Source organism: Pagrus pagrus (genome assembly GCF_965226575.1).
Source record: "Pagrus pagrus genome assembly, chromosome: 23".
In the NCBI taxonomy this organism is placed as follows: domain Eukaryota; kingdom Metazoa; phylum Chordata; class Actinopteri; order Spariformes; family Sparidae; genus Pagrus; species Pagrus pagrus.
In genome coordinates, this window is record NC_140205.1 from 18,923,576 (window position 1) to 18,948,273 (window position 24,698).

The following is a 24,698-nucleotide window of genomic DNA, read 5'->3' on the forward strand; positions in this document are numbered from 1 at the left end:
ACATGTAAGCATCGTTACATCTAAACAAAATGCAAACAATGTGATGTGTATAGGACTTCTAGCCCTGGCTAATTTGCAGCAACTGTCCCTGGTTAGTCTTCTGAGGAATAAAATGCGTTATTCAACACTTTGTTACAGGCATAAAGACAATATAGCAAGCAGCTGCTACAGACAGTGACTATAACAATAATGACCAGGAACAAACAATCACTGAAAATAACAATTACTGTAAGAACAGTTAAAATGCATGCTTTATATTTATAGACAGTGTTGAAGTTGTTACTCAAAAAAAGTAATGTAATACATATTACTCATTACTTTTTAAAAAGTAATGCATTACTTTACACATACAGTACACATGATGTCTGTGTATATCTGTTCTGGTGAAGGTACAGATCATAAAGTTGAATAGATATCAGATTATGGTTTACTCGCTAATCACTACTCTTTTTTGCCTTGTGATCATGTCCGATAGCAACATGACCAAAAAAATGAAAAAAATGGTGCGTTGCTTTCTCTGAAGATATTGTAACGTCATTTTCTTGTTGTGGTTATGATATTAAAAACGTCCTTTAGGAATATTTCCAAACATACAGAGACACAGGTTATTCTCACAAATATCATCAGGCTGAGTAATGTACAGCACCGGCTGAGGGGAGAGGGCGGCCCGCTGCAGAGAATTCACTTTCCTCCATCTCAGTCACAGGGTTTGCTTTCAAAGTGCGAGGCCCTTACCTTTCGCCCGTGCCCTGCCGTCTTCCAGAGACATGTTAGTGGCACCCATGCGTGAAATTGTGAAATCGCTAATGACATTTTCCTTGCATAATGGCGTCCCTTGAAATGGTGCTTACAGCTGCCGGTGCTTTGATTGAGGAGTGTAGCGTACGTGTGTGTGTGTCTGTGAGTGTGTGTGTGTTGGAGGGGCATGCCTGAGGACGCACGTCCCCCATTTTTCAATTTCTGCAACCCAGACTGCCAAATGTGCTTAATGTGGGTTATAAATTTAATTGGATGGATAACTGTGCCCTTTTTTAATGCCACCTTTGCCATGTCCTTGACTTCCCTTTCACTCAGACATTCCCATCTATCTCTCTATCCGTCTATCTTTCAGTCAGCGCTTATGCCACTTACAGTTAAACACTTACAAACACAATTTCATCATATTTATTGATGGACTTAAAGCTTTCTCTTGCAGCACTGGAGGATGTGGAAAGATGTGTTCTTTTTCTTATAGACTGTGTAAAGTGACTGGAAGTTATCTAGCTAGCCAAGGTGAACTACATTGCAGGATTTGTTACTGCAATCACTGGGTAATGTTACTGTGGCTCGCTAGCTAACCGCAGCTGACACACAGAGTGACCTGTAATTCAGTGCAGAGAGAAATGAAGATTGCTGCTGATTCTAAATATGATGTTGTATTTAAAGGGGGAAGTAAAGAAATGTCTAATATATCCTACGTGTGACTGCTTACTGGAGGTCGGTCGACAACCACACTCAGATTTCCACACATGCACGAGGCCAACCTGCATCATGTGCGACTGCTGAGAGCTATGAAGTGCTTTTATTGTGTGTTTCATAGGGCCTGAGCACTGACCCAGGCAAGGACCCTCTTGAAATGCAAGGAATTTGCACAAAATTCAGAAGTGGTGGAGGTTTAAGTATATTCTGTCTTTTAGCCATGGGTGGGGCTCACTAGCGCCACCCAGCCCCCGAGGCAAGTTTCACCTACATGCTTGAAATTCAGTGCACATGTGTATTGCCCAGAGACCTACAAAAATGTCTCTTGTAGCCATGACCTAAACCCAACAGGAAGTCGGCCATTTTGAATTTTGTGATCATTTTTGGCGATATGCACGTTTTGTACTGTAACAAACTTGTCCTGCAGCTTTAACCAGATTGGCGTCAAATGTTGAAGTGAATGAAAAGCTTGACTTTTCGTTGAAGGGCGTGGTCGTGTTGGGGCGGCGAATATCAGTGTTTCACCTGGAAGTTGCCTTAAATCCAATGTGCACGGCCTGAACACAAATCCCAGCCTGAACACATTTACATGCCAATATTTTGTTACAGTCACAGCGCCCCCTACTGGCAGCAGGAAATGACTGGACAGTAATGTACTCCTCCTGGCCGGATGACCAAACTTACTTTGGTCATCTGGCCAGGATGTAAATTGCTGTCCACTGTACATGGTCATTGTACATGCACCCCCTGGACTGTACACCAATGGTTGTCGCAGATATTGTGGTAAAGGACAGATGTGTCCTATGAGACTAATGTACATGACTAGATGTAAACAGGAAGAGGTTGAATAGTTGGATCTCAAAGTGCATGGATGTATGTTAAAATCTATCAAAACTGCAATGTTTCCCCTTTGATTACACACACAAACGCTTAACGTCTGTGTGGACTTGAAAAACTTCTCTAACAATAAGACAATTATTGATTGAAGTATAAAGACAGCCTCCCTTGTGAGATATTGATTGGCTTCTCAGGATGAAGCTATCATTGACAGGAGGGAGACCACACATAGGCAAAAATGCCCAATGTTTTGATTCAAGAATGAAATACATGTAAGGTGCTGTATGCCTGTTCTGAGTGCATGGTCCCTGTGTGTGGTGTACAGTGTGTGAGTGCATGGATGTGAAACCCAAAGCACACACACAAAGAACAATGGCAGCTGGTAGGCCAGGGGAAGAGAGTGAGAGGATCCTGCTGGTCTGATTTATAGACTCCTGAGCCGGGCCTGCTCAGGTGTACTCAGTGCTTCAAAAGAGTGGGAAAAAATAAGTGCAGGTACTCCCCTTGGTCCCAGTGGCCAGTTCGACTATGTTGGTGTGTGTGCGTCCCTGGATACTTTCAATTCCCTCTACTTTTAGTGTGTCACACAAACACTTCAAGCTCTGACAGAGAGAAGCAGGCAGGCGAGAATGGGAGCAGGTGAGCGTCACATATTGCCCCCTGGAAATGCAGTTTATTCAGGGCCATTATGAATTTCCCAGAGAGCCTGATATGGTGAGGACAGAAAAGAGTACCAGCAGCTTGTGAGAGGAGCCAGTGCACAAGAAAAAGTGTGTGGTACATCTCTGACAAGGTCTCAGTTCCACCATCAAACTACCTTGAGACCCTACCTCATAACCCCACGGACTCAAAGGATCTGTGGACAACGCCATGGTGCCAGACACCACAGAACACCACAGAGGTCTTGTGTTTTGCCTCGACGGGTCAGAGCCAGGTCGGTGCAGCCTCAATGGATTGGACTTGTCCTGACAATCTGGAGAACTTGTTTGACTCTTTCGTGGGTAGTTTTTGCGTTGTGTCCTGCTGGGGCGGGGGGCACTGTCATTGGGGAGTGTCCTTGCCGTGACGGTATGTATTTGGTCTTGGTCTAGCTCGATCTGCTCTGGTCTGCAGTTCACTTCCGTCTTGACTTAGACTTGACGTGTGTTCTCCGTGCTAATGGTATATTAGCTGTGTTGCAGCCGGTGGAAAAAATAGTATTGTCTAGAACGGCTGTGATTTGCTCAAACAACCGTATCGTGGCTGTAACGAGGCCGAGACGGGCCCGGTGGAATCTGGGGGTTAGATGTGTGGTACGTGCCAAAGAACATCCACGTCAACGCCAGAACACAAGGTGTCCCAGCAGAACTCCACAGTGTTATGAGATGATCAATGTTGTTAATTTCACCTTTAAGTCATTTTCATGTTGTGCCAGATGGGTCTAACTTCTTGAATTTTTTTTTTATGTTTTCCAAGAGACTCCGTGTTTCTGTGTTAGGCAACATTAAGCACATAATTCATAGAAAGTTCGAAATGGCAATGTCTGGAACCAGCAGGTCCCCTGACTTTGCAAAACTAAAATTGAGCGAGCTAGAAGACAACTGGCATGTAGAAACATGTCACAAACAGATTGAAGACATAAATTGTGTCAGAAGAAGGACACTTTTAGGAATATTGCCTATTACATACATAGCGTACAATTTCTGTAGTTTCAGATGGTATGGGCACATAATTACACACTGCACCGTGTGTATGCATCACAGCTCACACAGTGCGTTCATTGTACTGTAGGTTAAACTGTGTTTTGCGTAGTGTAAGTGAACAAAGGCACTAAAGAGCTGCGCAGTCAACACCATAAAAAGACAGTGGACTATAAAAGTTTCATTCACTGACATAATTAACTGCTGCTATTTCAGTCCCAGCATGTGACTGTGTGTTTGTGTGTGCGTTATGTGTACTTATGAGCGTGTGTGTGTGTTTGTCTGTATATCTGTCTGTAGATTTGCCTCTCTGTGTATTTCTGTGTGTTTGTAGATTCAAGTAGAAGCTGTCTGACGTTAATATTTTTCGAGTGAAGTCACCACCACTGACGGTCCAGTGTTTTAAATTAGTCTTAATTGTCAGGCTGGAGACCATGCATGTGTGTGTGTGTGTGTGTGTGTGTATGAGTGTATCTCCAGCACTGAGAATAGCGCTGTTGTTTTGCAGTGTTTTCGGGGTCAGTCTTGGCCTCGCCTCGGGCCATGTCAGCCAACGCTATCAGACTCAAAGAGGAGCCTCTCTTCACACGAATAATAATTAGGATACTCGGTGCCAGCTCACAAAGAAATAGACCATCTGGGTTCGATCCTTCCAGCCTCACACTGTCCCTGCTGTCCAGTGTGTGTCCGTCTGATGTGCCGCAGACTTCGACCATGTGGCGGAATCGGGCTTTTTATAGACGGCCGAGCCCGTCTCCCGCATTACAATCTGCGAGGGGCCAAAGACGAGCTGCACTGAGGAGGGTTGTTTGTCTGTAAATGAGAAAAAGGTCACAGTGTGTGCACACACACTAAAGTCATTCAGTTCCACTTTTATGAGTTAGTTTTATTGCCATTATATTGTCATCACATTATCATATTAAAGGATTTCATTTTTTATTAAAGCTCCCTTCCAGTCAAAAATGTGTTTTTCCTTTAGTTAGTTGAATGTTTGAGCTTCACTGTGTATCAGTATCCGTCTATTGAACCGACTTTCTTTCTTTCTTTTTTATTTTTATCATAGTTCAGTGAGTATACACACACTTGACATTTTGAAGTGTGGGTCAAGCAGACCTTGGTATAGGCAGGTATAATTTACATAACGTCATATGAGCAACCGACTAAGTGGCGGAAAATGGATGAATGTCGTTCTGGGTCATGGTGGCAGAATCCTCCTCACTGGCTACAGTGCACGCTCCAGCACCTCATGAGGGATCTTGAGGTGTTTTCATGCCAGATTGGATATGTAATCCCAGTGGCATATTTTCGGTCTCCTCCCAGTTGGATGTGCAAGAAAATCTCATCCAGGGGGCGTCCTAATCAGATGCTCCGACATTTTGGAGGGGTCAACCAACAAGCTGTCCTCACAAGAAGGAGTCGCGGTCCGAGCTCCTCGCGCTGATCCTAAAGGCAGGAACATGTTTCTGTCGGCCTCAAGATCAAGACAAAGATAACAAATCAGTGAGGCTGACAATGGCATTAAATGAATTACATGCAGGCATTTTTTCCTCTGCGTCACCTGTGTCCAGGCCTTATTCGGACAGACTCATGCGTTGTGGCGATAGGCCGCGGTGATACAGTGATTACAAGCACTGACAGGTGAAAAAAACAGGTGTTTTAAACTAGCGCTAAAGTCTTAATTGAGTGAATACACACAAAACATTATGTTACACTCAATTCATTGTGCTTTTGGTCATTCATGCTAGTAGTCTGGTCACCAGCTTGTCAAAGCCAACATGACATTTTTATTTTTTTTATTTTTTTTTATGTACCCCCTGCAGTCTGCACCAGGCACACTACCCTCACTCAAATATATGACTGTGGCGGACTCTGCCATTACTTTTAAAAACTACTATATAGAGAGATAGTTACTGAATTTAAATGATTGAGTTTTTCTCTCTTTTCATGTCAAACTGTAACTAACAGAGCAACGGACCAGATAGCCTTTGAACGCAGAGACAAGAATGAGGTTGAATCTAAAGGAAGGTGTTGAGTTACTTATTAGAAACTGTCAGATATTCACAAAGGAGCCGCAGCTCATCTTCTCCAGCTAAATAAATTCTCCCCGGGTTCTCTCACCTTGTCAAGCTGCCTGCTGGCACAAGGACCAATAAATTAACACAGTCTAAGCCTGTCCTCTGTATTCCTGCCATGTGTCTTCACATTTAGCTCCGGTAAAGAGTATTCCCCGCTGAAAATCTCGACCTACCCTCTGCAAGAGGTCTCGACTGCAGACGCTGGTTTGGAAATATTAAATTGCATCTCGGTTTCATTGATATTCATATACGGACGTTCATTTTCTCAACACGGACCAGTTATGCGTCAGCTTTGGGCCTTCCATCTATACCTGAAATGTACTGTATTTTTAAGGAATTCCTCACAGTATATTTTATTTAATGCATTGACAGTCTTTGGTCAGATACCTTTATCAAGCATACGAGCCAAACAAAATGCAGAAACATCTTGTGTTTATTCTTTATTCCATTTTATAGGCCTCCTCTGTGCAGCTTGACATATTTGATGCCCTGATATCTGAGGGAAGAGGTGGAATATGAATTTTCCTAAAAATGAAGTGCAACAGGATAATGAAGAGCTTTCTTGCCTTACAGAACTCACATGTTGACAAATGCTCAGTTTCAGGCGGCAGATGGTCCGAACCACATACACTTGAGTTGGGTATCTTCCATCTGTTACTGTATGTTTGGGGTCAGGCAGTATGTTAGATCTGACAACTTTGCTCCACAGGATTGGACCCCTACACAAAGAGTGGTGGATCCGAGTGGTTAGAGAGACTGGGCGCTGTCACTAAATCTGGGCTGACATTGTAATAATTGATCCATTGCTGATCGCCCCAGACTCATTTTAGAATCGAGATGAATTTTGGTTGGATCGGCCACCGCTGACATGCAGTTTGAGGGGGTCACAATGCCTGAATAATACCTGAATGATTAATGATCTGGCTACTATTCCTCTATTCTTCTGTCATTTTTGGCAGTTATCCAAGAACTTTATTTCCAGCAGCCTCTGGACAGGGGGTGGCTGACCCTGATAAGCATCTAGCTGGGAAAACCAAGAAGGATCTTAATCAGATATTCGCACATATTCAGTATGTGGCTGTAGTCAGTGGAAATGAAAGTGTTCTTTCATTCTGACCTTCTGGACCTTAGGAACTTTTACCACAGGCTACTGTTGTTTTTTGTATTTTTTATGAGACATCTGTAAAACGGGCAAACAAGCGAGCAAGTCCAACTCTGTCTCGATCTGCTCTGTGGGTGAACAGGGAGGTGGAGAGAGATAATGTTGATATAACTGAATAATGTCAGGCATTCATGTATGGTACCATGTTTGTGTAGGCCTACATGGTGTAAATGAATATGAAGGGTAACAGGATGTTCCCCAGGGGTTACTTCACCTCGCAGTATTCACCACAGTCAAATCATCGATGTAAGAAACATGAGGAGAAACAAAAGTGACTGGTATCTGCTGCAGTGTAGACTGTTAGCTGATGGTATGTCACAGATGAAAATGGTGTTCACTGCTCAAGTCGATCTGAAAACTCCTGGGCAGGTGAAGTCAGTAAGCACCCAGTTTCAACACCTGATCAACTCCTCATACCTAAACGACTGAATGGGTCAATTGCCAGTGACTCCCAAAAACGACAAAGCTTATAATCACCATTCCAAAAACCACAGGACAGTTGCAGCGTGCCAGTGACGGGTGTACCAGACCTTTGTCATACACTGACAGTTAAGGTTTGAACAAGTTACTTATGTAGCTTAATTTACATGAGTTATATATGTAACTTAAAGGGTAAACTCAATAATTGTGCACATTAAAGTGCGTTTACAGGTCTTGGGGAGTACTACTGCATATGTGAATAAAGTAGTACAAAGCCTACGTTACCCTCAATGCAACTTGGCCACTGAGTGACATCACTGGAGGCCATTTATCAGATTACATGCAGCTTCCTCTGGAGTCACAAAATGCTTTTTATACTACTTTGAAACTTGGTGGTAATACCCTTTAAGTTTTGTTTTGTATGTAACGTTACTACACTATGTTTGTCAGTTGAAGCAACTTACCGCTGCCATTTTGTTTCACACTGGACCTGAACAGCAGACTCCTAGGTGAACGTCCTGTGACTGTTTGGCCCATCCAATCTTCCGATCTAATCGATTGATTGGTTGATTTCTTGTCAGTCAGCTGTGGTCGCAGCAGCTAGTAAGTTGCTTGTTACGTCTTCAAATAATAACAAATCTGTGATGTATTGAACTTTGAGTTTTGTATTTTGGGACTTTGGTTGTGCCGTAGTTACCTGAGTGTACCAGAGGATGCTGGGATATGTACTGAGTTCCGGTTTTTTGCAACGAGCTAAGTAAACGCAATGTGCAGTAAGAGTGACTGCGTCCTGTGAGTTATTAAGTGAATACACCACAGAAAATTGGCGACGAGGACAATTTGGACATTATGGCGTTGCTGATAGGCAACATTGGAGAGTTTGTCCCGAAGACCGAGCCATGGTCAGCATATGTCGAGCGGGTGGAACACTTCTTCACCGCGAACGACGTCGACGATGAGAAGAAGGTGGCTACGTTGCTAACCGTCATGGGAGCAACAACATATGGACTATTAAGAAACCTGGTGCAGCCGGAGAAACCCGGAGATAAGACTTATGGCCAAATTGTGGACATACTGACTGCTCATTTTGAGCCCAAGCCATTGTTAATTGCGGAAAGATTCCGTTTTAACCGCTGCAACCAGAGGATGGATGAGACTGTGACGAGCTATGCTGCTGAGCTGAAGCAGTGTGCGGTTCATTGTGAGTTCGGAGCAACGCTGAGCGACGCGCTACGGGACCAGTTCGTGAGTGGGATCCGCAATGAGGCCTGCCAGCGGCGGTTGCTTTCCGAGCCCCACCTGACCTTTGTGTAGCACTTTAGGTGTAGGACTAGAGTCTAGGTTCAGGAAGAGTGGTGATATTAGTGTTAAAAATAACAGACAACAGACCAGTGAGTGAGTTTTAACTGCCAGCTAATTTATATAGAAAAATTAATAGAAAAACAGTAACAGTGGTACCAAAACACTTTTACACAAACACACACAACATGAATTGCTCAATCTCCCTCCAACCATTCAAAATGAAACCCAACCTCAGAAAAATAAGGTTATTTTTCCTATTTATCTTATTTTGATTCAATCCAACCTATTTGATTTGAGATATAATTTTATATTTAGGTTTCCTATGTTGGTTGTTTAGTTCTTGGTATCTATTTTGAGTTTACTCAGTCTAAGTTCTAATTTTATCTTAGTTTAGGCCTATTTATGAGTTTTAATTCTAAATTTCTTCTATCCCTTTAATTTGCTTAACCAGCTCTAATTAAGCTTTAAATCACTTTCACAAAACCCATTCATGTAATACCAAATTGGCACACAATAATGAAAAGTGAATAAAGAAAAGAAAAGAAAATTCAAATAAAATATGTATCAAAAATACAACTCAGATCTCACAGATCCATATAATCAATAACTCAGATTTCTTCAGTTTGATATATGACAAGTCTTTTGGTTAAGTCCTTTCTCAGTCCAAATGAAATTCACTGTGTGTTGCTGCAAAACCTGTCAGTTCTGTCCTTCCACGATCCCAGTGTCAGAATCAGTGTCTTTGTCCACTTGTGTAGGTGACTTTTGCAGCACAGGTGATCCTCCGCTCCGACTCTCTCTCCTATGGGAAGCTCGCCATCTTGTTTCCACGGCTCCAAGGTGTATTCACACACCAGCGATCCCGACAAAAAAACCTGGCCTGCCATACAACAAGGCAACGCACATGCAGGCATTTTAGCTTCACATAAAATAGGAAATAAAATAAAAAGAAAGTACTAGTACTGAAATACAGATTAACTATCAACTTAAATACAAACCGCGCCCTAAAATGGCGGCTCTGCTCTCGCTTTTTCTCCACCGTGAAACAACTTGACCGTGTAAGCTGTTGTTTTTAGCTTTTAGCTACACATTACACAAATGAAAACACAAAATACACAGCATAACAGTTGTTCAGGCTGCTTTAGCTTAGCTGCGAGTAATATCGTCTTCACACTGAACTTATATGACAAAGGAATACCTGCTAATACACACACTGAAAAAATAGCTTTTTCCACTCACCAAATCCTCGTTCAAAAGTGCAAAAAACTGAATCCAGCAACGTGAACAGCAGTTCGGTACAATATCCTCCCGAAATAAAAGAAAAACAAGGTGTAAAACCTCAAAATAGTCTGCTTTTACTCCTATTTACGTTCTCTTTTCCTCTCGTTCGACTTTTCCGTCTGCCGTCTGTAGCATTCCGCTCTCGCTCTAATTATCCTCCCTCTCTCCAGTAAGCGGCGCTGTAGTCACCTGACCAGCACTTGTTAAAGGAGCAGTACACACAAAATAATAATAAATTGAACAGTAAACTGCTTTTATGACATTCTGTTACATTAAACACAATAATTATTATGTTTGCTTATTTTTTAAGTTTGATCTTAAGTTATATCAGTTTATTGTGTTTCTCATCTAGGTTACATTTGCACAGGCGTTCGAGCTCGCGCTGAATATGGAGACGGCGGATAAGGACGCGCAGCAGCTTCGGAGGCAGGAGCCGCGCGCGGAGCCGGTACACGCAGTGGAGGCGCGACCCTCCAACTCAGCGGGGAGGAAGTGTTACAGATGTAACGGTAAAAACCACAGTGCAGATGTTTGTCACTTCAAAGATTTAAAATGTCACAGTTGTGGAAAAACGGGACACATTAAGAGAGCATGTAAAGGAAAAACGACAGCTGCTCAAACACACAAAAAACGTTATAGACATTCTGAAAAGAGCACAAAGTATGTGGAGGCAGAAGAGACTGAGCTGCCCATGTTTACACTAACGAGCGCCCAGGAGTGTAAACAAGCTTTCCGAACGAACTTTATGATAAATGACAAAGACATTGAGATGGAGATTGACACTGGGGCTGCGGTGACCATTATTTCAGAAAAACTGTTTCAGGCGAAGTTCCCAGGGCAACCACTAGGCACTGCCAGCATCAAGCTAAAGACTTACACAGGAGAAGTGATGCCTGTGTTGGGTCAATTTGAAGTTGTTGTGGGCTACAAACAACAAAGAGAACAACTGCCCCTCATTGTGATTAAAGGTGCAGGCCCAGCATTGTGTGGCAGGAACTGGTTGCAAAAGATAATCCTGGATTGGAAAGAAATAAAACATGTCAGTGAAATGCAGCAACCAAGATCAATGGAAGATGTGCTGGAAATGCACCCTGAAGTGTTTAAAGATGAACTGGGCACATTAAAGGGCATTACGGCAAAAATAATTGTAAATCCTGATGTTAGCCCAAAATTTTGTAAGAGCCGCCCATTACCATTTGCCATGAAGTCCAGAGTGGACGCTGAACTAGATCGACTGGAGAAGGCTGGTATAATATCACCGGTCAAACACAGTGAGTGGGCTGCTCCGGTGGTACCTGTAGTGAAAAGAGACAACACAATACGACTGTGTGGGGATTACAAATTAACAGTGAATCAGGCTGCCACTACGGAGACCTATCCCCTGCCCCGAATTGAGGAGCTAATGGCCACACTCAGTGGTGGAACTGTGTTCTCAAAGATTGATCTGGCCTCTGCGTATCAACAAGTCCTTCTGGACGAGGAGTCAAAGAAACTGACTGTCAATACACATCGAGGATTATTTGTGTACAATAGACTGGCTTTTGGCGTCAGCTCAGCACCTTCCATTTTTCAAAGGATTATGGAAAATCTCATGAAAGATCTGGATGTTGTCGTCTATTTGGATGACCTGTTAGTTACAGGAAAAACTGAACAAGATCATCTGGAAAAGTTACAGAAGGTGCTACAGAGGCTCCAAGAGAGCGGCTTGAGAGTCAAGAAATCCAAATGTGAATTTGGTAAAAAGCAGATTGAATACTTGGGACATGTTTTGAACAGCCAGGGCATTCACCCATCTCCAGACAAGATAAAAGCCATCAATGAGGCACCAGCACCCTCCTGCGTGAAAGAACTGAGAGCATTTTTGGGGCTAGTGAACTATTATGGAAGATTTATGCCCAACCAGAGCACTGTGCTAGCTCCACTCTATAGACTGTTGAAAGATGAGGTTGAATGGGTATGGAAGAAATCAGAGCAAAAGGCTTTTGAAGAGTGCAAAAAGTTGCTCACAAGTGACAAGATTCTCGTGCACTATGACCCTAACCTAACCCTCACCTTGGCTTGTGACTCATCAGCGTATGGCATAGGAGCTGTCATTCAACATGAGATGCCAACTGGAGAGATCCGTCCCATTGCTTATGCGTCAAGAACGCTGGCTCCAGCGGAAAAAAAATACTCTCAGATTGAAAAAGAAGGGCTGGCCTTGATTTTCGGAGTCAAAAAGTTTCATCAATACTTATGGGGCGGGAAATTCAAGCTTGTCACTGACCATAAGCCTTTGCTGACTCTTTTTGGAGAACACAAATGCCTGCCTACTATGGCTGCCGCCCGGATTCAAAGGTGGGCTATCATTCTCTCTGCTTATGACTATTGCATCGAGTACTGTGCTTCAGAAAAACACAGCAATGCAGACGGGCTGTCAAGAGTTCCACTACCTGACATAAGCGATGTTGGGACAGCCGCCATATCAGAGAACATTCATGCAGTATTGACTGAACATTTAATGCAAGCACCATTAAATGCTGATCAAGTTGCACGTGTCACACGCACAGACAGTGTGCTAGCTAAGGTTCTGAAATACATTATGAACGGTTGGCCTGATGATGTGGACAATAGTCTGAAACCTTTTCACACACGCAGATATGAACTGTCAGCTGAACGTGGGTGCGTACTCTGGGGCACTAGAGTAGTGTTACCTGAGAAACTGAGGAAAATTGTGTTGAAAGAGTTACATTCTGGGCATCAAGGAGTTGTGAAGATGAAAGCCCTAGCACGTAAATATGTGTGGTGGCCCAAGGTTGACACAGAGGTGGAGCAGGTCTGCAAATCCTGCGAGTCCTGTCAGATGGAGCAACGGATGCCTCGGCAAGTGCCTTTACATCCTTGGGAGTTTCCAGGACAGAGCTGGAAAAGGCTACACATAGATTTTGCAGGCCCCTTCTTAGGTCACACCTTCATGATAGTTGTGGATGCCTACTCTAAGTGGCTAGAGGTTTTCAGAATGTCCAGCACTTCCTCACAAGCCACCATCACAAGACTGAGAAGACTATTTGCCGCATATGGTCTTCCAGAGCATGTTGTAACTGACAACGGAACCCAGTTCACATCTGCAGAGTTTAAGAACTTCATGTGTCAGAATGGAATTCTGCATTCTACAAGCGCCCCTGGCCATCCTGCTTCTAATGGTCTGGCAGAGCGGTATGTGCAGACGTTTAAGAATGGCATGAAGAAGCTTTCTCAGACCACACTGGACATTGAGGATAAAGTCTCTGTGTTCCTGATGCAGTACCGCTGTACACCAAACTGCACCACTGGTCAGTCACCTGCAGACTTATTCCTGAACAGACGCATGCGAACTCGCCTGGACCTGCTGCTTCCTGACACGTCTGTCACGGTTCGCAAAAAGCAGTACATGCAGAAGTTCTATCATGACCAGCGGGCAGTGAGCAGGCCCTTCTCCCAGGACGACCCTGTGTATCTGCAAAATACAGCGGGGGGAAGAGAGAAGTGGATTCCGGGAGTTATTGTGCAGCAGACAGGACCAGTGTCCTACAAAGTGCAAGGAACAGAGACTGACTTAACATACAGGAGACATGGGGATCAGTTGAGATCTCGTGTCCCAGCTGATGGATTGAACATGGACACTGACTGTATGACCTCTGACACCAACATGTCTACTCAGCCTAATGTGCTCCAAGACAGTGTGTCACCCAGTGCTGATCCTGTGCACGTGGACAGTGCAGAGGTGCCAGCAGCATCTCAGACGATGCGCCGCTCAGGCCGAGAAAGGAAGCCACCTGAGCGCTATGAACCTTAAGATGTTGATAAATAATGTTCTTTACAAAGCTGGTTTACAGTTGAGCTAAGATGGTCAATGTAGTAATAGAGTTAATACTACTACTGTGTTCTCTCAGTATGGTTCTGTCACATTGCACCTGTTAAAAAAAAAAAAAAGATGCAGAATTTAAAACAACACAAAGGAGTTTGTTTAAGTCTACTTAGAGACATTGTAATATTTGATTTAAAAAGGTTTGTATAATAATACAAGGCACTGATTATTTAAATGCTGAATATGGAGTAACAAAAGAGTACTTTCATTTAAAAAGAGGGGTGATGTGATGTATTGAACTTTGAGTTTTGTATTTTGGGACTTTGGTTGTGCTGTAGTTACCTGAGTGTACCAGAGGATGCTGGGATATGTACTGAGTTCCGTTTTTTTGCAACGAGCTAAGTAAACGCAATGTGCAGTAAGAGTGACTGCGTCCTGTGAGTTATTAAGTGAATACACCACAAAATCAATGAGTCTTTAGTCTCTGGTGTCATTTCAATATGTATGATCATAGAGACCACAGAATTACGTTTTAAAAGGCTTTGAACACAACAACACAATGCGGTCCCTCACTTTGTGTAACGTCACACAAAAATCATGTATAATGTATATTATTATAATCAAATAATGTTTTCGTGTGACATTATTACTGAAGTGGGCTTAACATTCTCTAATGTGTGTTGAACTTCACACATTTATTACAATTCACTGTGACATTTATATTAATTTTGCTGTAACATTCCTTTTGCTCAAGCAGAGTGAGTGGAGCAAAACAGAAATCACCTTTTCTGTGCAAAGACCTTCACAGTAACATAGCAATCATGGAAGGAAGGAAGGAGGAGAGGGAGATACAGGAGACAGATGATGGCCATAGTAGATGGAAGCTACTTCTCTGGACTGAAGGGAAAAAAAAAGCCTCCAAAAAAAAAACAACCTCTACAACCCTCCAGGCAGCTGCTGGACTTCTGTTATATATTTGCCCCGGCTCTGGCCCTCAGTGTGTGGAAGCTCTTTTCCTTTTTTGCTGCTGCCCTTCCAGCACCTAGCAGAGCCTTTAATCCAGGTGAACAGCAGACACTTTAATCCTGTAACAAAGCAGGAAACAAAGTCCTGTTTAAATAAAAGGTTATGAGCAGTAAATGGCAGAGCGGTTAGAAAAGCGGGTTGAATCCCTACAGCAGGGAAAGCTGCACCAGCGGAGCTGTGGAGGAGTGTGGGAGCCGCTCGCAGCTATAGAAGCAAAGCTGGAAAAAGAGCATACATTATCAGTTAACCTTGAGTGGATAAATAAATAATAGAAAAAAGATAATTCTCCGTGAACATCTGCTGCCAAGAGCTGCAGTCTGTTAACTTGGCAAACGGAGATGAAAACATTTGACTGTGTCTTTTCCGGGGTGGCGATGACCCTCTGAAGCCCCTCGCCTCTGATTGATAGAGGCTGCTGGTGCCCAGACCAGTCAGCCAGTGGATAAAACTGGATCAATGTGACACTGATGGTGTTTTATAGTGCCAATAAGATGCTCCCTCCGTCTCTCTCCCTGCCATAAACGTAGACACTCGGCTCGGTAATGGACTGGGCAGGCTCTTGTAAAGCCAGAACACGCACGCTCTTAAGAAATGGGATTGTAGTGTTCCTCTCTGGTTAGAGATGAGTGGGATTCAACTCTTTTTGCTGCCTTTTTTTGTGATTTTACATCGTGAGAATGGATTCCACATGCTGACCTAAAAATATAGCTCTTTTTCCTCCCTGCCACATCTCTCAGATATATTATAAATAATGGATTGCATTTATATCTTGCTTGACTATTTCCATCTCCCAAGGGCTTTGAGTGCGCACCAGTGTGTAGCATGCCTGTGTGTGTCTGTGTGTGTGTGTGTGTGTGTGTGGCGTGTGTGTGAAGTGCTTTCCGTGATGCAGTTAAAAAAGATATCCAGATTAACATTGTACTTTCAGTCTGTGATGTACGGGTACATTAGCGGCCTCTTGTGAAGCGGTCCACTGGAGCGCTGAGCCCTCTCTGTCTACATTTAGGTAAAGATGAACGGTCTTGTTTGCATGAATTCACCCATCCACAATGGAACAATAGCCTCTCCTTTTGAGATTCAAGAATACAAACAAAGCGTGGAAAAGCATACCTTATATAATCCAGTGTATGTGTTTTCATTTAGGTGAAAAAGGTGTAGGTGTAAAAGGTAATATGTAAGAACTTTAGTGAAAAAGATCAAATATTCACCCTGTGCTCCAGGCCTCCAGTCAGAATATGCTGGTTGCACTGCTAACTGACCTAACAAGCTAACAGCTACAGCTATAAGCAGGTAGCGGTGACTTTGGTGATATGCTGCCCCCTATTTGTTTGGAGTATGAATTTATCAGTTGTCCAGTTCTTACGTATCACACCTTTAATCTGTGATCAGGCCACAGTATTGGCAGGACTGGACACACACTGGTTTGTGTCCATATAGCTGTATCTTAGGTGTAGCTGGTGCATTAAAGGGACGGTACAACCCAAAATCACAAGTACATATTTTTCCTCTTACCTGTAGTGCTATTTATCCATCTAGATTGTTTTGTTGTGAGTTACCAAGTTTTGGAGATATTGGCCACACAGATGTCTGCCTTGTCTTGAATATAATATAATATGCTCAAAAGCACCAAACACAAAAACTCAACAGCAGTGTCTCTTTCCAGAAATCATGAAGCAGTTACTCTTGATAATCCACAGACCCTTCTGAGAGCAGTTTTGTGCAGGAATTTATTTTCTTTTCATGTCAGCAAGAAGCAAGTTATATTGTTGACGGGTGTGGTTTGATAGAAATAAATAAGTTCCTACAAGAAACTGCTCACAGCAAGATCTGTGGATTAACTTAAGTAACCACGTCGTGATATCTGGAAAGACACATTGCTGTTGAGTTTTTCAAATGTATTTTTCTGGCTCTTTGAGCACCACGAGCCGGGTGCCATGTAGTTCTGTTATATCCAAGAGAAGGATGACAATATCTCCAAAACTCTGCAGCTCACACCAGAACGATCTAGATGTCATCGGGTGAGCTTTAAGCTGCCGGTGTGACGGTCTTGCTGTCTGAAACTTCAATGCTGATTAGTACTGTATTGCAAGATTTAGAAAATCAAACAGTTTTTGAAAAGGATTGATAAAAGAAAATAGGAATGTCTCATATTACAACATGTCTTACATACATAATCACAAGGGACCTTTTCATGCCAAATATAGTAAATGAGGTGAAGTGAGCCAAAACACACATGAATCCTTGAACATCATTCTTAGACAGTTTTAACATGAAGATCCACGTGTATATGCAGGTTTTTTTCCTTCTTTTTCTGGTGTGTCACGTTCGTGTTTGATTTACCAACTGGCAAGTATTTTGTCAAAGTGCCTGCCCTTTGCCGGACAGTTTCAGCAGCACCTTCCCAGATGGTCCCTTTTTTAAATTCAAAGCAGACTGAACGATGTGTGAGTGCTGCTGTAAGTGAGACGGGTAGAAAAGTATGTATGTGTCAATGTCCGCAACTGTAAGCGCAAAAAGAGGGGTCAGTGCCAGCTGGAGCACATAAATACCTGTGAATACTGCGGAGTCATTCGACCTGGGGATGAATGTTGGTTATACCCTTTCCCACTGACATCAACAGCCATGTTAGTGTTTTTTTTATTTCCAGTGTGAAAGTGGTTTTAGAAAATTGAGAATAAAGAAAAGGGAGTTTTTTCGTTGTTAAGTATTAATGTGCTGTGGGACCATGCAGCTTCCAAAGGTTTGCTTTTAAACAGCAGCATGTGTGGAAGAAGCTACCAAATGAATCCATATTTGCTTCCTGCTCTCTGTTTGCCCTTTAACATGACTGAATTATGGGTAGAAAGAAGCACCGTTTACAGGTTATGTCCACAGACTTTAACAGGTAGTATTACAACGCTGACCTGACAGTGTGAACAGTCCTCAAACTGACGATAGCTCCATTTCCTGGTGATCCTCTCCTCTGTAATATTTAAACAGGGAGCTTCCTATAAGCTCGAGTGAATCAGCCGAAACCGCTTCGATTGTGTTTGCTGTCTGAAGGAACATTTTCTCTTTCTGTTCAACCACTAATACACCGGGGCGAAAAAAAAAAGGAAACTCAAAACGGGACCATTGTGAGCAAGAGCATTTTGGTAGAAATGTCCTCATGTTTCTCCTCCTTGTACGAGAAAGCTCTTGTTACCCGGAGAGCAGCAGGACTATTCCCCCATTACCAGCTGACAGTGTTTGGAAATCAAATATTCTCTTTGCATGAAAGAGAAAACTTCAGCGTGTAGAACTTTAGACAGGGCTGTGGTACATTACAGCGCACCCGGCTGCTTTTTATGCAAGGGGTGTGATTAAAGATGAAGATAAATCAGCTGAGAACGCACACACACACACACACACACACACACACATACACACACACACACACACACACACTATCTCGATCATTGTATTGCTACTGTTCTCTCACATGGACTCACTGCTCTTCACTTTTCATTGCTTGACATTGTACATTTCCCTCTGCCCCTCTGTCTTTCTTTCTTTCTCACACACACACACACACACACACACACACACACACACACACACACACACACTCTCCATCCCTCTGAGGTTACGGGCCAGTCTATGAATTGGCAGAGCATGCCCAGTTCGTGTCAGGAGATATTGGTGGTGTCAAAAGACCTTCAATCACCCGGCTTGTGTTTGCTGCAGAGAAAACAGCGTGAGAGCCTCTGGGGAAATAACACACCATCTACAAATCCCACGTTATGTCAATAGTTCCACAACACTACACTCATTCATGTGCCAGCTCCGGAGCTCTCGACAACGCTGGGAAAGCAAGCACCTGTCAAAACATCCTGACAAGGTAATGGAAATAGCCAGTATGTTACCTTGCACAGCAATAATTAGAAGCTAAAGTGATGGAGGCAATAAGCAGGCTGTCAGGTGATGTAACAGGCCTCTTGGCAGCCATATTGGATGTCCAGAGCTCGGGCGAACAGCTGGTTGCGTTTCTGAAAGAACAAACTAAACGTATCACCAGCTACACTGGTTGAAATATACAGATGACATGACTACAGGGCATCTGGCGTTTGCTAATCGCTTTGTGCTGCGTCCTTCATGCAATCTTCAAGCAGCTGTGGATGACAGATGTTGCTGCCCCCCTTCAATCTATACTCCGATTCACTGGCATTATAGTCCTGTTGTCATTCATTGTCATGGTCTGGTTGAAGCGTCCTTTTTCCTGGGAATGTACTCGTGTTTATCAGCTGAAGAATGGAAGTTAAAGGAGAAGCGAGCATAAATAATTTGCCGCTTCCCTTTAATTCTTTAATATCTGTCTCGAGGCCTCCAGCCCCAGTTTAATAGAGATGAATGGAAGTTCATTTTTGGCACTTACAGCATTAGAAAGGGACATTACAAATCTCAGATTTTTTGAAAATATGCTTACTCCTGCCATTAAAGGTTTGCTGTTTCGTTTTATTACTATTATTATTATTATTGGCCCCATTCATTCTACTGAAAGCTGCTCAGTGGCGCATGAAGCCTAAAAAGTTCAACATCCTGCTAAAATGACAGATCTTCTGCATTGTTTCCACATTGAAGGGCGTGCACACTAGAGACTTCCACTGGCTGAGTGGTTAACCTGTATGGGGACAAAATGATTCAATGATTCGGCTCTTTCTCAACTTTCCAAACGTTATCGGACCGAATGGATCAAATTCTGATAGTGAAACTAGTCATTTTGCCAGAGGTTGTCCACCATTTCTTTCACAATGTAAGCTTATGGAAATAAGCCTTTTTGGGCCCCTGTGGATCATCATCATGATGTAATTAATTGGTTTGGCCATTATGTCAAATTGGCTTCAAAACATGATGCTCTTCCCGGGAGCTTGGTTTTTATGCTATGCTAAACTAATCGCCTCCCAGCTCTAGCTTCATATTCAGCGAGTGGTGAGTGATTCCAATCTTATTTAACGGCTGGCAAGAAACCATATTTCTGCAGTCTTCTCTTGATGGAGTCACAGAGATGTTTAAAGATTTGTTCCCAACCTCTAATTCCCACCTGTCGGCAGACGTTTTCTTTAGTAGAAAGTAGTTCAACAGTTAACTGTGCACAATGGCCAGTTATTTTGGCTTCACTCCATCGACCTCTGTGGGAGTATAGACAAAATAACTGGCCGTTCGTTTCTTTAAAGATGTGTTGTTGGATTTTTAAAACCACTAATTCAATTCCGTTCACCTCCATTGTGTTGAGGTGGAAGCACAAATTTCTGAGACAAACCTTATTTTTATTCTTAATCTTATATCTTAATAAAAATAAGTAAAGCATTTGCCATCAATAGTCTGAGCTCTTCACTCCCCACAAAGAAACTATCCCCAAGCTGAGCCAGAGATGGGGCCTGACTGCCTGAACCAGCTTTCATGCTTATGTGATCGTGGAGAAGTCTGTACGTGTGCCTTTAAAACAACATAACTAGCAAAAAACATGAGGGAGAACTCAGTGTGTTGTATTCCTGATTCGAGCAGACATCATGAGGTGAAAAATGTGGTCATCCTTGAATCACAAATTGCAGTGTCATGCTGGATTTTGGCGACACAGCCTTTAATGTGCAGCCTCTGCTGTTTCAGTGTGCACCAAGGAACTATAAAGACAAATGAGCAAGTAGAACACTTCACATTTCTTACTGATCACTCAATGAAATATTACATCGGAAAAATGTGTCAAATACATTAGATTCAATTAATTAAATTAAATTAGGTATACCACAGGGGGTTTAGGTCTATCTCATACCTGGTAAACAAGACTTATGTAGCTAATTAATAGTGTTTCAAGGACTGTGCTGCTCCATGTGCTATATACATATATTTTGTCTTTAGTCTGTATAAAATGGAATCAAACTGAAATATCAAAGCTTTCAGAACAGGCAGGGAGATGAAGTCAAAACAAGCAAACAGAACAAAATACAATGCAGTCAGATGGGAAAATGAAAAGCTTTAGGGGAGGAAGAGCAAAACAATTCACACCACCAACAGGAGATGTGAGCGGCAGATGAGGCCTCGTCAACAGGTGGTTTAAAAATTTCAAATGGTCACAGTGCTCTGGTTTACATGCAGTCAACAGAGCAAAAACAATAGGGACATATTGAACAGCGGTGCGTGTTTGATTGAATTTCCACTGCTGATTTCCACAAACAGATTCAGGCTCCAGTGTGGCAGAGAGAGTGGTGGAAAAGATTGCCTTGATTTAGTAGCTGTAACAAACTCATTTTAAAAGCAGGATCTGATGAATTGGAGTCAAGCAAGAGTCAAGTCAAAGCAGCAGGCCTCTATAGTACAGTGCCATATAATAGGCTCTTATGTTTAAATAGGTCAAAGAATGAGACATAAACAATTGTTTTATTTTGATAAATGTGAAAGTCAGTGCTAGACAAAAGAAATGAAAGGGGACTGAGAGTTTGGCTAAAGGGAAGCCATCCAGACTGACCCCACAATGGGCCGTCAGACCCGGGCGCTCCTCCTAATCTATACTAGAATTAGAACCAAATAGAACCTAACAGAGAGAAAGATGGACCCATCACAGCAAATAAAGAAGTAAGTGAAAAGTGTTTACCCATCGTGACCCATGGGCATGTGGACCACCGTTTTTGGCATTATCTTGTATTTTGGAGCTATGAGCTAGAGGTGACCATGTTTGAATGAGGGGGCAGTGCTGGAGAGCATAAGCATTGCCTTTATCCTGATCGATGGTCACCGTGGTAGTGACTTGTCAACCACAAAGTACGTGTACCCTAAAGCATCGTCTATTTTACTCTAAATGGGACCATAATTTACCTAAAGACATAAAGACTCGAAACTAACGATTGAGTTCATCGACTTATTAGGAAACTGCTTACTGAGGTAATAAATCAAGTGAGAAGTACAGCTATTTTCTCATAAGCTTACATACAATCGGACTTCTTTTTGCAACCAGTGGAGTTGCCTCCTGCTGGCCATTATAAAGAATGCAGGGTTAAGGCACTTCTGCATTGGCTTCACTTTTTAGACACGGATTCTCTGTCCATATTTTATACAGTCAATGGGCCAGGAGGAGTAAGAACAGTGTCCCTGCCCAAATTATACAGGTTTTACCCCTATCAGGCCAGAGCCAGTTACACATGAGAGGGAAACAACACATTACACATCAGTTATCAGAAAAAGACGCTTGTTATCTCTATCAGGGGGAGCCTGTTAGACACAGTAAAAAATCTTTGCAGGGTTTGCAGTTGATTTAATCTAGACAACTGGCAGTGAGCTTATACCGTCCTGTGGAAGGTGCAGTACAAAATATCTGGAGCTGAACCTGCTGCAAACATTGAGTGCCTGCAACAGCTTGAGCCCCAGCGGTTATGACTACTGTTCTGTCAGCATCACTGCGACTGTGACTGTTAGTCACTGAGTGTGGAGTTGTAAGTCAGTGGGTTTGTTTACTCCACATCTGTTACATGTTTCAGACTCTCTGTCCAACACCAAGTTCCCTGAATAAAGAAGTGGTCGACCAGGCTCAAGCTCAGCAGTCTGGGCACATTAATGATAGATTTGTTTGAATGGGCAATGTTTTTGTGTGCAGTCAACAACATATGAGTGCTGCTGCTCTCGTACGTCTGTTGAAGCTAACTCAGTTAATTGAAACCAGTTAATACTATGCTAGCAGCGTGGCTATACAGCCGTTTCAATTTGGTCCAAACTGAAATACTGTATCTTGGCAAATCATGAATGGATTGTCATGACATTCATACATTCAGGTCCTGCAAAGGAGGATTTGTAATAAGTTTGATGACTCCTTAAAGGTGCTATTTATAAGAAAAGTAGATTTTTGCGTTTCATCCCCAACTCCTCAAAAAATAACGCCCTGGTTCTCCCAACTCATCAAAAGCTGAGGCTTTGGGATGGCGGCCGACCCGTGTGAGCGTTGTTGGTGTTGTGTCTGCTGTTTTTTCTCCGCCTCCTTCTTTCCTCCTCTACAGGGCTTGGTAGGCGGGGCTGACGAGGCACACCTGCACGCAATCTTCTCATCACCACCTCCCATAAAGCCTCTGGTTCACTCACTGCTCCGGTGCCAGATAATTCCATCTCGTCGGTAGAGCTGACCAGTCTAGTATCTCTCAGTATCATTCTGTACATTTTCATCGTGAGTTTGACATGCTCCTTTTTCCGTGTTTTTTCAGTTTCGTTTTTCCTCGCCTGCCTCCGTGCCTGAGTTCCTGAGTTTGCTTCGCCTCCGTGCCTGAGTATTTCTGTTCGTCCTGAAGACACCACGCTGCCGGGCCGGCAGCTATCATTTTTGTTTTTTTTGAGACACTCTGTTAATAAATTTTGTTCTGCTCCTTAAAACGCCTGCTCATCTGTGCTTCCGGATCCCACCCCCAGTCCTCCTAATTGAACTCAAAGGTGCAATATGTTAGGATTTTGGTTGAAAACATCAACACTTAACTGAGATTATCAACAGAATTTGATGGAATTACGGTTTTGACGTAATTTCGTCTATGCATTGTGTTGCATAGCATTTTCAGCAAGTAATCAGTCAGCAACAGCCCGTCCAGGTCCAAAGCTATGAGTATGAGCACCAACACTTCCCCGTTGCTTTGAGCCCCTGGCCCGGACTGATAGCTGCACGGCTAACTGAGCTAGTCAGCAGGGGGACAATTCTTACATATTGCACCTTTAAGCTATATAATTTAAGTCAGGATAGATCTGATAAGATTCAACAGCTTTATTGTAGACATGGATACCATTGTGAAAAGTCTCTTTATGATTAGATCCCATTGTGACTTCAGTTACCGCCAACTTTCTGAAGACACTAATAATTTTCACTCTAGCTACGTGTCACTGTTAGCGCTGGTGTGAGGCTCACTTGCATAGGGAGGGGACAATTTTGCACCAAATATTACCTCATTTAATTAAATGCAAATGTCACTGGAGCACTGAGATGCTGTTAGGTGCAGTTCGGGGTGCATTGTTTTGCTTTGTGGGTGCTTTGAGAATTGCACTGCTTCTTATTGTCTTATCAGTGCAAGTTTAATGATCGCATAAGCTGCACAGTCCTTTTGTGAATTTACCATTCAGATGTGACACAGAAACACTGACTTATTTATGTGACCAGTTAGTACAGTTGTGTTTACTGTGTAACATCCACTGCAACAGTTTATCCTTGGTATTTATGTTTTCCTCTATGACTTTATTTGAATGTGAACTTCATGGTGAAGCTGCTTTTTTCTCCTTCACTTTACTAGTTTATCTGTTCAGGTCAATCCCTTTTACACAGCTAAAAATGGAAGAATATTTCCTTGGGCTGAATTCTCAGACTCCATATATTATTCAACCCCGGCTGGCCTCTGCTCAGACATGGCTGAAGTAGCATGCACTCTGCAGTTTGTAGTGAAACTCTTAACTTCCTGGTTATTACGGGTGGAAACTGCCAGCTATCGATGTTTGATACTCCTCTCTGTGGAGTACAAACCCAAAGACCAAACAGACTGAATATGTGGCTACACATCTCATCAAGGAAGTGAAATAAGACTCAGATATCCAATGCTGTTTGTTTATTCACTTTAACTAATGATACTGGGGCTCCGGGGCCTGCCCTGCTCCCGGAGAGG

At 42.9% G+C, this 24,698-nt stretch overlaps 1 long non-coding RNA gene across 1 annotated transcript; it reads right to left on the reverse strand.

Moving 5' to 3' along the window:
• Nucleotides 1-9,027: 9,027 nt before the first annotated feature.
• Nucleotides 9,028-10,546, reverse strand: LOC311252423. Its single transcript, XR_014621528.1, has 2 exons — nucleotides 10,173-10,546; nucleotides 9,028-9,813 (listed from the first exon to the last, which is right to left on the reverse strand). It is a non-coding gene; the product is annotated as an uncharacterized lncRNA (long non-coding RNA).
• Nucleotides 10,547-24,698: the final 14,152 nt, after the last annotated feature.